Source organism: Cygnus atratus, chromosome 2 (genome assembly GCF_013377495.2).
Source record: "Cygnus atratus isolate AKBS03 ecotype Queensland, Australia chromosome 2, CAtr_DNAZoo_HiC_assembly, whole genome shotgun sequence".
Taxonomy (NCBI): Eukaryota; Metazoa; Chordata; class Aves; order Anseriformes; family Anatidae; genus Cygnus; species Cygnus atratus.
Genome location: NC_066363.1, coordinates 117,402,315 through 117,417,713, shown reverse-complemented (window position 1 = coordinate 117,417,713; position 15,399 = coordinate 117,402,315).

Below are 15,399 nucleotides of genomic sequence, written 5' to 3'. Positions count from 1 at the left end.
TCTTGGTTATTTATTTTCAAAACCAGTGATTGTCTCAGTGTTCATCCTTTGATAAAGGAATTGTATCTGCAGAGTACTCTAGAATTGTATTTTCATGCTGTTTAATATATACTATACTCTCACCTCTTGATCTATTTGCTTCAAAATATTAACAAAATTAAAGTTGCCCCGTTTTTGTGCCTAGAAGATTGATTCTGCTTCAGATGTCATCAGTGATATCTGTTGTCCCACAAATGAGAAAATAGCTAACGTTACAAAGGTAGCAGATTTGAATACAATTGAAGTCTCTCTGTAGATAAGGATTTTGCTTATTAGAAAGTACAAAGAGATAATGAAACAAATAATTCAGTATCCGTAGGCATAATAGGAGCAATAAATAAATAATATCGCCAGGGGAAAATGTGCTTTTTTTGATTATGCATGTTACCCACAGCTTTAAGCAGTATGTGTGCTATCAGAAAACGTTTTTTTTTTTTTTTTTTCCTGATAGGCAATATCTATCTGTATCACCATAAAAGCCAGTCAACACGAACACACACACACATATACATACATACACAGATAGACATACACACAGGTGCATCTCTACACAAAATGTTCCTGCACATAGATGCAAAAAATCTATGAATTGCATATTAACCCTACGCATGTATAAAACCTTTTGCAGCCTTGAAAAAAATACTCCACATATCTTTGCTCTTAGAAAAAGTCTGTTATCCTGAAGTTTTGCTGACAGAAAATGAGATGAACAAAACCCCCCAGATCTTGCTTTTACTGCCTTCTGTTTTAACTTTGTGAAATGGATGTTGCATTTACAAGGTTTTACCGTTCTGTTTCTTTAAAGAAAGAAAAATGCCTCTGCAGTATTGCTGTCAAGAGTGCTGTAGCAAGTGCACTTAGGCTATGTCTAGACAGCACAGCAGATAAGCATCCTGGCATGCCTGGGGTGCCAGTCCTCAGACACCCCAATCACGGTTGTGTGATGTTGCTCCTCCATGGCCTCATCACTCGTCTTCCTACCTGTGGAGATGAGGATGTAGAGGAGGGAGATAAGGCGATGGTGCACTTCTGGGTTTGGTTCGGATACTTTCTGGGCTCCTGCAGTGCAAGTATAGTCTTGGAGACACTCCTAATGTCCACTAAAATCACTGGAAACTTTCTGAGTAAACACCTACCTCAAATGTCCCATATCAAGGTAGAGGTTATGGAAAGAAAAACACTAACAATGTTTATCTGAGAAAAAAATGTATTTATGAATAACTGCAAGCTCTCAGATTATTTTAGGTTCTCAGAATAACCAGATTTGTTTAAAACCAAGATCTGGATTCATTATGTCACATGTATGAAATTTTGTGTCATTTCCATATATCTTTTGATTTTTGAACTTTTACAACAAACTAAACACAGCCAGGCAGAAACTTGAAATAAATCAGGCATATTCACACAATATAATTCAGTTTCACCAGATCACAGGTATCAAATGGAAATTCAATCCATTAAAAAGTTTTTCTAACAATGTAATTATCAGTATATGTTAATTATTGTACAGCCAACAAAATGGGTCATAGACTCATTCCTGAATGAAAATCAGTAATTTATCTAATCAAATCCCACTGGTTCTCAGAAGTGCCCAAAATATTATTTAATGTGTTAAAGAATACCAAAATAAATAATTTTCGAAGCTTCCAGACCCCAGCAATATATTTGAGATTTTGGTTAGAATTTACTGAGTTGCTGTAGAGGGTTTACGTGGCAAGGTTTTGGTAGCAGGGGGCCATAGGGGTGGCTTCTGTGAGAAGGATCTAGAAGCTGCCCCATGTTTGGTAGGGGCCCCACTGCTGACCAGAGCTGAGCCAATAAGTGATGTTGTTTTGTGCTTCTGTGAGAGCAGATTTAAGACAGGGAAAAAAAAAAAAAACGCTGCGCCACACAGCAGCTGGGAGAGTGAGAGGAGTGAGGAACAGCCTTGCAGGTGCCAAGGTCAGTGAAGAAGGAGGGGGAGAGGTGCTCCAGGTGCCAGAGCAGAAGTCCCCTGTGGCCTGTGGTGAGGACCATGGTGAAGCAGACTGTCCCCCTGCAGCCCATGGAGTACCACGGTGGAGCAGGTGGACCTGCACCGACGGAGACTGCGGCCTGTGGAAGACCCCTGCCGGAGCAGATTCCGGGCCAGACCTGTAGCCCGTGGAGAGGAGACCACGCAGGATCAGGGGGTCTGGGGGGGAGCTGCTGTCCGTGGGGGATCCAGATTGGAGCAGTTCGCTCCTGAGGGATGGACCCCGTGGTACGGACCCATATCTGGAGCAGTTCTTGAAGAGCTGCTGCCTGTGGGCAGCCCACGCCGGATCAGTTCAGCAAGGACTGCATCCCGTGGGATGGACCCCACAGCACAGGGGATGAGAGTGACCGAGAAGGAGCGGTGGAGAAGAAGCGCTATAGACTGACCATAACCCCCATTACCCCGTTCCCTTGAGCCGCTCGGGGGGAGGAGGTGGAAGAGGGTGGATGGGAGGGAAGGTGGTTTTAGTTTCTTTCCTTTGTTTCTCACTTCTCTAGCTTGTTAGTAATAGGCAATAAATCTTACTATCTCCCTACGCTGAGTCTGTTTTGCTCATCATGATAATTACTGTGCGATCTCCTTGTCCTTATCTCAACCCTTGAGCCCTTTTCATCATATTTTCTCCTCCTTCCTCTTTGAGGAGGGAGGAGTGAGAGAGCGGTTGTGGTGGAGCTCAGATGCCCACCCGAGTAAAACCACCACAGTTGCTACTGTCTAGATAGTTACTCAAAACTTGAAAGTCAAAAAAAATTTCCAGTTGATATGAAATCTTTTATAGATTCAGGCCACATCTTTAAAAACAGTATTTACTATATTTAATGTCTTGTTTGATCTGATTTGCTAAATGAAGTATAGGGGTTTCAATTTATCACACTGCTGCCTCATTCCATGTTTGTTAAGGAGTCAAAGGCCAGTAGAAATAAGTGGTACACCCAGAAGACATCTTGTCTCAGGTTATTAGTTATGCAAAATCTGCAAATGTTATGACCATTCATGTTCAATAATGTATTTTTTTTTAACAATCTTTTGTTTCAGGATAGGCCTCTGAACAATTCTAAATGGAACAAGATTAAAAAGAGGGCACAATATGATTGATTTAAACTTGTCCAGTGACATACATCAGCTTGACTGAGCATGGTTTATGACTTTATTAATGCAACATATGCACTATTTTAGTTTCAAATGCACTACTTTAATTTAGAGGAAGCCTTTTGTAGGAAGTACTAGTCCCTAAGTCCTTACCCGTAAGGCTGGTTAAGGCAGACTGCCTAAATTACATGAGGACAGTCTGTGTCTCAGGGCACAGAAATACTCCTTTTACTAGTACAAGCAATTAAAATTGAGGTACTATATGACAGCTGTGGAAAATCTTAATAATTAGAATCCAGCAAATGACTGCTGTGTCTGGATTCAGATCCCTGTGCAGACACAGTCAGCTTCAGAGTATTTCAGATTAAAGGTAAGGGGAGAAGAAGAAAGATTTGATTTGAACCCTTTGCCTCTGGAAAAATGGTGATGCAAGTAAGAAGATGAATAATACGTTTTTTCCTTAGGAACTTGCCAATACAGCTATTACAGCAAACTCTAGAACTGTTAGATAAATGAATAATTAGGAAGACAACTTCAAGATACTGAATAACCAATACATGTCCAAAGAGAAGAATATGGCATTAGTCATAAGTGGCTATAAGTTTCTTCGTAACAGGATGCAACAAATCACAAAATACCAGCTACCAAGTGGAATATTGTGGATGAGAAAGAATAATTGTTTTTGGAATAAAAAACATGCCTTTCTTTAGGATTTTCCTCCCTTACGTTTTTATGAAGACCTACCAAGAACTTAAAGAAACAATCCTACACATCCTTACCAACAGACAATTTTAAATACAACTCCATCTCTGAACCATGGCTGTTTATATCATTAAGGTGAGAATAAACCCCAAGATTTGTAGGATTCAGAACTAGAATGGCTTCTTTCCTTCTAGTAAAAATGGCAGACTGCCGTCAGATTGAGTCCTGTTTGAAGTACCAAATGGTTCACTTGCAAAGCAGAATAAATTATCTCACAGTCACTCAGGAATTTCTGGCATGAAGTAAAACCAGAAATGCATATAGAGAGTTGGATTAAATATGCATAAGAGTCTACAATGTGAAAAGAAAAAAGAAAAAAAAAGAAAAGAAAAAAACATTCCTTACACCAATCAATCTTGCCAACATCTTTTTTTTTTTTTTTTTTTTTTTTAATTTTAGTACACATATGTAGCCACCAGATCATAACAGAGCCTGATAGCAATACCAGTAAGAACTTTAACACTCAGGGAGGAGAAAGAACAAAATACAATAAGAAAGAACAATAATCCTATTTAGATTGTAGGAGTTAATGTCATTTGACAAAAGTTGTGAGAAGGTTGGTTGAGCAATAATTACTTGACAGTAACAGCCAGATTACTTTCAACTGCAGCTGCATTTGACATACCTAACTTTGAAAGCAAAATACCTCAACAATAAACCCTTATTTACTTCATTATTTTATGAAGGATAACTCACTGTTTACTGTGCAAAATACAGTTCTCTTGTTTTCACAGCTATAAATTGCATTACTGCTAATTGCACAGAAACCCACCTCCCCTTTCTTTGCCCTGGGCTAACATTAAGAAGGGAACACAAATTAAAATGGTATTATACTATCAAATGTACCTATTAACTATACACTGATTTTTAAACAAAGTCTTTGAATGCCATCCTTGTAAAGACGGGCAACTATAATTAAAACTAACCAGAAAAGATCTATCCTGTTTTCCAAAATCTAGAACATGAGACTCATTTCACGTTGCCTAAGGACATGAAAAACTTTAGTGCGATGCAAAGTACTTGATCACTCACATTACAGAGGGGAACCGTGACTGAGAGATGGCTGACTATACTGGGGTGGCTTCCTCAAATCTGAAGTGCCATTTCAAATCTGACAAATGATGATAGTGATGTGGTCTGCGATGATCTGATAAACTGATATTGTAAAAATAAAACACTTTAGGAATTGAAAACCAGGTTTTCTTTGTTTTCCCCTTGACAGCTATGAAAGTAAAGGGTTGTGAATGCACAATTAGTTTTACTTCTGGATAAGAAACCAGTTCATCAAGATGTTAGAAATAACAGACTCAGTTCCATGACAGTTATGCCAAAACCCAAAATTTCAGCTTATATCTATGGAATGGATGTTTACTAATCTGTGGAAGAGAATGTATTCAGTTTGTCATCTAAAGCTATAAAGGGAATTCCATCCATATTTATTTAACTATAAGTATATTGTTTGTTGTTTCCAGGAACTGGCAAATAGCATTGAAAAAAGGCATAACAGAGTACCTGGCTACACCTGTTTGACTCCAGTGAACCAACCACTCTGGTGATAATGTGTGTTCAGTGTGGATCTGGCTGCAGCCAGCGTGGAACACGTTCTGGAGGATGCAGGTGTTCTCATCTCGCTTCCACCCACGATCCCCTCTGTACCAGGGAGTCTACGCATTCACTGAGGAGACTAGGATGAATATGTATCAAGATACTTTTGGCTTTCACAAAAAGAGGCAAACTTATCCTGACAACAACAAGGTATGGAAGGCAGCATCGGAACAGCATTTAGGTTACGTTGCGTTCTCTGCATCATTCAGTAATTTTACCAGCAGTTTTAAACTGTCAAGATAAGGGGTCCCCATGCAAGATACATTATCCCGGGGTAAGATACTGTATTTAGCTAAAGCATCTGTGTTGCACATGGAATAGCAGTGTTTTCTAGTAACAGGATTTCACAGAAAAACTCTGTATGTGCAAAAGCAAATAACTGTGGTAACATATATCTCTGAGTGGTTAACATTATAGTGACTGTCCTTGTTTCAAAGCCATTAGAACATAAATGCTTGCCAACCACTGCTATACTGATACCATAAAAATCCCTCTTCAATGGATATTTTTCTTTTTTATTTTAGCATTCTCAGATACATTTTATGGCTATTTTATGTTGGAAAATTCAATTTCACTGTGATCATCTGCGCAATATTCCATGTTACTGTCTGCTAACAATGCAAATAGCTCACATTTATCATGGCCTTCCAATCAAATTAACAAAAATGCTGAAGTTGTGGAAATCAGTGTTTTTTTTTCCAGAAACATTTAGGAATGCTTGTCACATATTTCGTTTGCTTTCTACCACATGAGGATTTTGAAATTCTGTTGGCAAGTATGGATGTTATCTATTGCTGTTTATAGATGCTCAAAAAAAAAAAGTGTTTAGGTATGAAGGTAATAGGTATCCTGAAAATAATCTTAAGGAGATAAATTGATTAAAGTTGACTTCTACAAGCAAGCAAACAGTGAAGAAGTTGAGTCATTGATCTTAATTTTAGCACAAAGTCATGCTATCCAGGAAAGGCAAGAGGATCTTTTGTGTGTAGAAAAGGTAGGGGAAAAGAGAAGAAGTGAAGCACTCTCTGAAAAATTAAAATATGAATATGCTTCTATACCTAACATATGTGTCAAAAGCAAGAGCCAAATTGGCTGAGAAGATGATGCAAGGTAATGTGCTATTGAAAATACCATAGAATGAAAAGTAAGAATAATGATCAGTCAGGCACCTAGCAGTAGTCCAGAAAGCAAAAAGCAACCATGAGCACTGGAGTTTTGATAATATGCCTCATAACTCATTTTAAGTCTATGTTACTCATTTTGTGTACATGCAAAACACCTATTTATCTTTCTTTTTGTGATCTTTTTCTTTCCTTGGGTTGTTTCTCTTTTTCTACCTGGTCTCAGATTAACCACAGAATCATAGAACGGTTTGGGTTGGAAAGGATGTTGTTCCACCCACCTCTGCCATGGGCAGGGATGCCACCCACTAGATCAGGTTGCCCAGGGACTCTTACCCAACCTGGTTTTGAACATCCCCTGGGATGGGGCATCCACAGCTTCTCTGGGCAACCTGTTCCATTGCCTCACCACCCTGTGAGTGAAGAATGTCTTCCTTATATCTAATCTAAATCTAGCCCCTTTTAGTTTAAAGCCATTTCCTCTTGTCCTCTTGTCCTATCAGTACACTTCCTGACAAAGAGTCCCTCCCCAGATTTCCTGTAGGCCCCCTTTAGGTACTGGAAGGCCGCTATAATGTCTTTCCGGAGCCATTTCTTCTCCAGTCTGAACAACCCAAACTCCCTCAGACTGTCTTCATAGGAGGGGTGTTCCAGCCCTCTGATCATCCTTGTGGCCCTACTCTGGACTCACTCCAGCAGGTCCATGTTTTTCTTATGCTGGGAGCCCAGAGCTAAACACAGCACTCCAGGTGGGGCCTCACAAGGGCAGAGTAGAGTGACAGAATCACCACCCTTGACCTGCTGGTGATGCTGCTTTTGATGCAGCACAGGACATAGTTGCCTTTCTGGGCTGCAAGTGAACACTGTCAGTGAACAAAGCTGTCAAGCTTGTGTTGAGCTTCTCATCAACAAACACCCCCAAGTCCTTCTCATCAGGGCTGTGTGGTGGTTTTACTCAGATGGGCAGCTGAGCTCCGCCACAACCACTCTCTCACTCCCCCTCTTAAAAGGGAAAGTGGGGGGGGGGGGAATACAACAAAAAAGGCTCAAGGGATGAGATATCAACAGAGAGATCACTCAACAATTATCATCATAGGCAAACCAGACTCAGCGTAGGGAGATTAGTAAAATTTATTACTTTTTACTAACTGACTAGAGCAGTGAGAAACAACAACAACAAAACTAAAACCACCTTCCCCCCATCCACTCTCTTCCACCTCCTCTCCCGAGCAGCGCAGGGAATGGGGGCTGCGGTCAGTCCCTGACGCTTCATCTCCGCCGCTCCTTCACGGTCACTCTCTGCCCCTGCTCCACGTGGGGTCCCTCCCACGGGATGCCGTCCTTCCTGTACTGAGCCTGCGGGGGCTGCCCACAGGCAGCAGCTCTTCAAGAACTGCTTCCACATGGCTCCGTACCACGGGGTCCACCCCCCCGGAGCAAACTGCTCCAGCAAGGGTCCCCCACGGGCGGCAGCTCCCCCCAGACCCCTGCTCCTGTGTGGGTTCCTCTCCACGGGCTGCAGCTCTGGCCTGGGGCCTGTTCCTGCAGGGGCTCTCCATGGGCTGCAGCCTCCTCCAGGCCACATCCACCTGCTCCACTGGGGGCTCCTCCATGGGCTGCAGCGTGGAGATCTGCTCCATGTGGGACCCATGGGCTGCAGGGGGACAGCCTGCTCCACCAGGGGCTCCTCCACAGGCCGCAGGGGAACTGCTCCGGCACCTGGAGCACCTCTCCCCCTCCCCCTTCTTCTTCACCGACCTTGGCATCTGTAAGGCTGTTTCTCACTCCTCTCTCTCTCCCAGCTGCTGTTCCCCAGCAGTGTCTTTTTTTTTTTTTTTTTGGTGTGTGTGTGTGGTTTTTTTTTTTTTCCCTTTCTTAAATCTGCTCTCCCAGAGGTGCAAACAACATCTCTTATTGCCTTGGCTCTAACCAGCAGTGGGTCCCTTTTTCATGCTGGCTGAAACTGTCCCTTATATAACATAATCCAGCCTCTGGATGCTTCTCACAGAGGCCACCCCTGCAGCCTCCCGCTATCAAAACCTTGCCACATAAACCCAATACGGGCTGCTCTCAATCCATTCTCCACCCAGCCTGTATTTGTGCTTGGGATTACCCTGACCCAGTTGCAGGACCTTGCACTTGGCCTTGTTGAACTTCATGAGGTTCACACAGGCCCACCTCTCCAGCTTGTCCAGGTCCCTCTGGACTGCATCCCTTCCCTCCAGCATGTCAACCGTACCACACAGCTTGGATGTCATCAGTAAACTTGCTGAGGGTATATTCAATTCTATTGTCCATGTCACCAACAAAGATGTTAAATAGCACTAGTCCCAGTACTGACCCCCAAGGAACAATGCTCATTACTGGTCTCCACCTGGACATTGAGCTGTTGACCACAACTCTTTGAGCATGACCATCCAGCCAATTTCTTACCCACTGAGTGGTCCATCCATCAAATCCATGTCTTTCTAATTTAGAGGCAAGAATATCATAGAGGACAGCATCAAATGCTTTGCACAAATCTGAGTAGATGTTGTTCTTCCCAATCAGTTGTTCTTCCCAATTCACCAGTGCTGTAACCCCATTGTAGAAGGCCATTGGGTTTGTCAGGCAGAATCTGCCATTAGTGAAGCCATATTGGCTGTCCCCAGTCACCTCCTTATTTTCCATATGCTTTAGCATAGCTTCCATGATCCATGATCTTGTGAGGGACAGAGGTGAGACTGACTGGCCTGTAGTACCCCAAGTCTTCCTGTTTTCCCTTTTGAAAAATGAGGGTTATGTTTCACTTCTTCCCATCAGTGGGAACTTCATCAGACTGTCACAGCTTCTCAAATATGATGGACAGTGGTTTAGCAACTTAGCACTTCCACCAGTTCCCTCAAGATTAGTCTTTGGCCCTTTGTACAACTTTCCATGTTACCTGAAATCTTAAAGTAGCGAAGCAATTGAAGGAACGCATTGCAATGTAAAAGTAAATATGCATATATATATATGTATATGTATTTTTTACATAAATTCAATAATTGCCAGGTAATGGAAGGTCATGTTCAAAAATAAGTTGGAGTCAGGTGGACTTCAGTGAGTCTCAGTTTGGCTCAGGAGTCTGGATGAAATACATGCATGTTTTAAAGTACAACTTTCTTTTTCCTATATTCCATGTTACAAATTCTGTAAGTCATCTATCTTAGATTTTGAAATGGTGATATTCTGCAAGATACCTTTCTAAGTAACAAACACAGCATGAACAGGCTATATTTAAAATGCTATTTTGGCCTATCTGTAGGGCTAGCAGCATCACATATTTGAATTTTGTATGAAGGTATTTCTAGGTCATTTTTTCATCTGCAGCCTGAAGATATTGGGCATTAATATTTGTATTAACTATTAGATTTTTTTTAAAAAGCACACAGTTATATTGGTGCTATGACAGAGCCTAATAAATCTGTAGGGCAACTGAGGCATGGTCTTCATTCAAGCTTTCTTTTATTGCCGAAGAAAAAAATTACTGCAATAGCTTTCTCTTTGTATTCCTAACCAGTGGTTTACACTAGTGAATGGTGAGAGAAGCAGCATTTTATACCATCAGCTTCAGCCCGGTTCGTTCAGGAGGCACCTTTCAGTCAGCATTTTGGTAAACAGTGACTCAAGTGCAGCTGCCTTGGCACTGTGCTCTGCTCGAATATGATCCGAGTGGGCTGTTCATCCCTGCATCCTCACATGCTCCCATGCCAAACTCCACCTGTGTGGCACCTACCATGTGGACATGCTCCAAGTTCACTGCATAAAAATGCTGCTGCTTTGGGTGGTAACACAGGCCTCATATTGTTTGGTGCTTTACAAATTGGAAAAATAAAATTAAAATAAAATAAAATAAAATAAAATAAAATAAAATAAAATACAATAAAATACAATAAAATAAAATAAAATAAAGTAAAATAAAATAGAGAACTGTGATGGTGATGTAAAATGACAGTGTCAGTCCTTGAGGCCTGCGGAGGACCCACAGCCAAAAGTTGCACAGTTCAGCTGTAGCTCTCAGCCTGCGCAGCCTGATGAGGGTGTGCAGATACACACATTCTTTAGGATGTGACTGCAGAAGAGAGGCTTCAACAGGTTTAACATGTGGCCTCTGGAAAAAACAGCAAAAGTTCTGCTACCCATTATGTAGATCACAAAACAGTATATTGTACAGCTCTGTTTGAGTCTCTTAAAGGTATTATGTTAAATAATTACAATAATATAAAATAAAATCTTTTTTTTTCTGTTTGTTTTGTTTTTTGTTTTTTTGGTTTTGTTTTTTTTTTCATCTATTTGCATGCAGGATATACATAACAGCCTGAAGACTTCCATATGGACTTCAGCCTTGGTCTTCAAAGAGTATTTCACAGATTGTTCTCTTCCACAGATTTCATTATGGCTGGAATAATGCAAACAATTGTCTTCAGGATCCAGATCACTGAATCAGTTCCCTAAAATGTTTGTTTTTATTTAAGTTTCTCACTGAGGCAGCTGAATATATACTTGTTCCTGTTCAGCCAAATCTGTATTGAAACAGACTGTTTGGACACTTTAGTAGCATTATTTGTTTACTATCCCTTGCTCACCCAAGGTGACCATACACATAATATTCATAATATTATGATTTTAGCCTCAATTGTATATTATTACATAACATATGGTGTGGCCTCCATAGTGAGTGTGGCTGGACTTTGCTGAAATCTACAGCTACCTTTGTAGTCTGCTATTCACCACAATGCCCAATAATGCATTACAAATTCAATACAAATAACCAATACACTAAATTATAAGCGTCAGCTCCAAGTCTCAATTTCATCCCATATTTTGAACCATAGGTTTCTGTTTTGCTGCTGCTGTTATTATTTTGTTTAATTCTTAGACTAAGTGAATGGTTTGAGCTGATTACCACAGGTGCGAATAGCTGAAGTTCTGAGTTGTGAGTTCTTGGCTGCCCTGAGTATTTAGTCATTTGCATTTAATTTACGCACCAAGAATCAGAGGCAACTTTGAAAATTTAAGCTTTATCCTCGAAATGCTTTTTTATCAAATACGTTAGAGTCAAACTCAATAGAGTACGTCAGCAGCCCCTTTGAAAACATACATTATTAAAAGCTTCAGGTGAGTCAGGGTAATTCACTCTTTTCACTGCAGCATAGTCAACTTTTCAAAATATGTTGAACATATTTCAATTGGACTGACTATGGCGATGCCTGAGGCTTCAATGAAATCTCACAACTACAAGACATGAGTGACACTGATGAATTCACTGGGTGACAGGCTGAAATGAAGAACACAGGTGAAATTTCAAAATGTGAAAGGTTTCCAAATTTGTGTCTATGTCTATTAAAACATCTGTGGATAAAAATAAGTATTTCCAGGAATGATGCAAAAATAAATCATCTTCTTATCTCATAGGGTAAAGCAGAATATTCAGAAAACCAGAAAAGAAGTCAGTTGTATCTGTCAGCTCCATTGGATTCATTAAATGGTCAAGAGGAGGAAATTTCCACATAATCCCTGCTAGATCCTATGTTTCTATGGGACCTGATTTTTAATTCTATTGTGTGAATAAGTCTGTGAAAGTCAATTGTTGAAGCTGAATATAGTTATTAATACTACTGTCCTCAACACCCCTTTATTTTACATATGTAATTATTCAATGAATGAAGTATTCATGGACTTGAAGACAGGATGCATATTATGAAATGTACATATGTATGTCATAAACATTTCATTTATGGAAAAATTGAATACTCTTATATAATTCAACTGTGATAAGAGAAGGGAAGAGTTGTGACACATTCAGGTAAATAAGAAAGCAGCCATTTGTGGAATACTGGGAGGTATCAAGGAGGAAAGCAAATTATCTTCCTAGAACTGTAGTTTTCAGGCTATGGTAGGATGGAGCCCTTTGCTTAATTAAATATTGATAGTTATATAAGTATATATTTTAGATGTCTTTTAAAATGATGAACACAATGACATTCAAAAAATTATAATGCTCTGAACAAAGGTCCTGCAATGGTAATTACATCTAGTATATTACCTCATAACAACCACTGCTTTTATGTAAAAGAATTTTATTTCAATTTGAGGATAATGTGGGTGTACACAAAACAACAAATAAAGAGCTACATTTTTTGCTACTTTGTCAAAAATATTTAGTGGAAAATTCCCCTCAGACGAGATTCATTTTAGACATTTAAGTTTTCAATTATTCCCAGATTTTCAGCCAAGCATTAAAGTTCATTAGAGTGCTGAATTTTAAAATAGCTGCGTGTTCTACATCGTCACAAATTTTCCACTTGTAAATGTTTATCTTCATTAATATTTCTAAGATACATTTGGAGATTCTGCTATAAAAATCCATTAAACTATCAGGACTAATTCAACAGAACCATCAGGTGTCTGAATTCCATAGGTTTGGATTAGATAATAAGAAAGTAAACATAAAATAATTCTAAACAGTTATTAAAGTGTTTGTTTGTTTTGTTTTGTTTTGTTTTGTTGCAGTCATACTAACAGTCTATCCTTTAGTCTCCTTCAGTCCAGGCAAGAAAGAATTATTAGACAAATGCATAAATTTAAGCACTGTCCTAAAATAAGATACTGTATTGAACCTGGGCTCAGTAGTTTAGTCGCATGGTCTAATTGAGCAGTGCCTGACCCTGAGCCATGCCTGACTTTTTTTTTTTTTTTTTTCCACTTTGGAATAAGGTCTTCATACCTTTAAGGACAGCCACAGTAGCTGTCCAAGGCATTCCAGGCATTACTACTATAATTTCTCATGATTCATTTAAGACAGACAGGAAACACATTTTCCAAATTTTCTGAAAGAGATGGTTCCAAGAATTAAATACATTTCTAAGATTTTTGAGATATCACTAAGCATAGCAAAAATCCTCTCCTCTCCTCTCCTCTCCTCTCCTCTCCTCTCCTCTCCTCTCCTCTCCTCTCCTCTCCTCTCCTCTCCTCTCCTCTCCTCTCCTCTCCTCTCCTCTCCTCTCCTCTCCTCTCCTCTCCTCTCCTCTCCTCTCCTCTCTATTCTGCTCCAATCCACTCTACCCCTGCCGTTATTTGCTCACCTACCATGCTTTGTGAAAAAGTAGAGAGGTAAAAATAAATGGTTCCATCACACTGTGGTTATTTCTGAGTCTGTGTGAACTATGGAAAAAGTAACACAGGCTGGGGGCATAAACAGTTCTTGCACAAAGCTGCAAGAAGTAGACTGTAAGAGCACCTATGTTCTTTATTATTGAAGCAAAGTTATATGCCATTTGGCTATCCCTACATAAAGCATAAATTTACTCTCTTGTATAAAGCAAAATTTGAAAATATTTTGAATGTCATAAAATCTAGCTATGGTGATATGTAATAGCCTGCAGACAAGAGTAACAATTTACAGGTCTGAGCTCTGCAACTGCTCCAGGGTCATGCCAGCTGAAGAACAGAAGTCATATAGTGAGTATGCTTTTACCCTAATCCTTAGAAACCTTTTGTTTTATCACAGCTATGTAGAAACCTTTTTTAAAAACTACCTATTAGCCACCTCTGTTTATCAAATGCATACTAAAAAAGTACAACTTATGATAATCGTTATTCTACCAAGGCTACCTTTTAAATTAATTCATCAAAATAGATGTTTCCCTAATGATTCTTGATCTCAAAATATATCAGGCTGTTGAAAGTAGCCTCAGGACTATTGAAGACTCAGTTTTGTTTTTCTTTTAATATGAATAGTAGCTATTTAGTTTACTGCTTATAAAACTACACCTTTATTTTACTCACTAATATTACTGAGCAAATAAGATCTGTAAAGACACCACAAAGTAGGTAAATGGAGAGGAAAAGAACCTTCCTACTGAACTTTCAGTCGCAAGAGAATTTTCAAGATTTCTTTAAACAATGGTTGGAGAATGTTGCAGAAAAATTCCTGCTTATGTAACGCTAACATATAATTTGATCAAGTTATGTAAAATGCTTGTAACAGTCATCCATTTAAATACTGCTGTGAATGGCCAACAATTAGTTACACATCATTCCTATATTTTCATAAGTACTTTAAAACAAACATCATGCATGATTTTTTGAAATGTACTTTTTTTTTTTTTCTTACTGTCCAGAATAAACAATATCCACAGCTTCCTTATTATACTGGCTTTATGTTATATTCTGTTCCTACTGTATTATGAGATTCTTATTCTCTAATACCAATATAATCAACTTAAACTGTTCTATTTAAATGTAATATATTTTTGTGTGTCTTAAGTGAACAGTCCAAAATTATTCAGAGACCAAAATCCCCTGGATTCAGGTGTCTATGTAAGTGCACAGAGTGCACACTGCTCGTGGAGAAACAATTCAATTCTGAATTATTGGAGGAGGAAAAAAAAAAAAAAAAAGTTCTACCACCTCTTGTACCTGGACAAAACCTGCATTTCAAGTTTATTCAAAGCAGATACCTGCAGTAATTTAAATTACTGTCTGCAAATTAATAGCACACAAGTAAGTTGTCGTTGTTAAGCAAATGAACAATGACAGTTCATATGTCACAAGAATAGGGTATGGTTTTAAAAAATTTTTCTAGGCCTATTTTTTCTAGCTTGGAGATAAAAGAACAGTAATAAGAAGAAATTCCCTAGAAATGACCAATATTCTGCATTATGCTTTTTTGTTAATACTTTTATATAGAAGATCTTTTGAGGGTGTTAAACTTCCCAGGTAGTAAGTATTACTCTCATTCTT